This window comes from Prionailurus viverrinus, chromosome C1 (assembly GCF_022837055.1).
Source record: "Prionailurus viverrinus isolate Anna chromosome C1, UM_Priviv_1.0, whole genome shotgun sequence".
In the NCBI taxonomy this organism is placed as follows: Eukaryota; Metazoa; Chordata; class Mammalia; order Carnivora; family Felidae; genus Prionailurus; species Prionailurus viverrinus.
The window spans coordinates 127,433,942-127,435,618 of NC_062568.1; the positions used below are offsets into that span (position 1 = coordinate 127,433,942).

General features: G+C 38.3%; 1 non-coding gene across 1 annotated transcript; it reads left to right on the forward strand.

Annotated features, from left to right (window-relative positions):
- The first annotated feature begins 384 nt into the window (after positions 1-384).
- Positions 385-511, forward strand: LOC125174291 (small nucleolar RNA SNORA40). The gene has a single exon (XR_007155403.1). It is a non-coding gene; the product is annotated as a small nucleolar RNA SNORA40 (small nucleolar RNA).
- The last annotated feature ends 1,166 nt before the right edge of the window (positions 512-1,677 follow it).

The following is a 1,677-nucleotide window of genomic DNA, read 5'->3' on the forward strand; positions in this document are numbered from 1 at the left end:
TTTTAGTTGGGAATCTAATATGCACCTCATCTATTTTATTTTTATGCCTGCCGTACTCCTCATGTTTTTGTGCCATCATGGTACCCAGAAACTACCCAAAGATCCTTATCTTAGGTCTCCAACAACTGAAGCATTCCTTGTTTTCAAACTGCTATTTTCTTCACCTTGCTCCCCCTCACTGTTTAAGGGCCATGTTTGCCTTAATGATTCCAGCTGAGGAAATGCAGGCCAACTACTTAGGCTAATATATACTAACAGAACAATAAATCAACCATTGGAACCTAATCATTCCCTGTGTACCAACTCAATGAAAGTTAATTCAAACACTGCAATTTGGTGGGTTTGCCAACAAAATGATAGTGAATGAAGAAAGATGTTAGGAATCACACTTGTGCTTGTTTTTGTTCAGTTTTTTGGACAAAGACTTAGACAAGTACAGAAAATGAATCCTCTTTTGCAACCCAAAACTCATGGCTCAGTATGAGTTTTGATACATGTAAGAAGTAATAAGATCCCTTAGCCAACTACAGTGATGGTGGGAGTTTGATAAACTTGAAGGTTGGTTTCAGTACTATAGAATGACTAAAAGCACAGGATATAAGGGAAATCTCAGCTATGGTGAGTTAGTATTCTAATTTTAATGTTGACATGAAATAAAGACGCCTTCTTGTTTTAGAAAAAGAAAAAAGGCAAGAAGGTATTAGGGATTTGAATGGACGTTGTTCTCCAGCACAATAAAATCCCACGCTATGGGTATGTTCTACCACTTCTGTCCTCACATGAAGGTGGTTGTGGAACCATATACTCTACTCACAGGTCAAATGTGCTGCTACAACCAGAAAAAAAATCTTCAGGATACTCTCAGGTGTTAACAATGATCAGCCTTTAGTGGTACAGTTTAAAGCTGTGTGGATTTGAGAGGGTGGAAACAGCATCTGCTCCAAAAAGGAACAGTGGCAGGAATCAAGAACAATCTCACCAGTATCTTCCCACACCCAAGTCTTCACAAGTAAGAATGGGTCACAGTTAACCTAATGCATTATCATTATTATTCAAATGAATCATCATCATCTTTACCCAAAAACATTTACTGAGTCCTCTGTGCAAACCTTTGGGTGGAAGAAGATAAAAGAATATATAAAGAGTATAGGCCTTCTAGAAACTTACTAGCAAAATAAGGTTAAAAATAATTACAAAAGAATAGATGAGGGGCACCTGGCTGGCTCAGTCGGTTAAGCAACAGACTCTTGATTTTGGCCCAGGTCATGATTTCACAGTTCATGAGATTAGTGCCTGCTTGGGATTCTCTCTCTTCCTCTCTCCCTGCCCCCACCCTGCTTGTGCTGGTGTGCACTCACACTCACTCTCCCTCAAAACAAATAAACGTTAAAAAAGATAAGTAAATATCAACATGAGATAAATGTATGTAACCTGGGTGTTATTAATTCACAGACATTTTAGCGACAATGAACCTTAGATATTCTTCAGTCTAGCCTGATTATTGAGTCACAGAGAGGTTAAGTGGGTTATCCCATGGTGCATAATTTAAAACTGGCACCGAAACTCCCCATATTGACTCCAAGTGCTGACATTAATTGAAGAAAGTAACTTGGTCAATATAAAGCCAAGACAGGAAAAGAAGTCACTATTGCTCTTAATACATTCACCATTTTATGT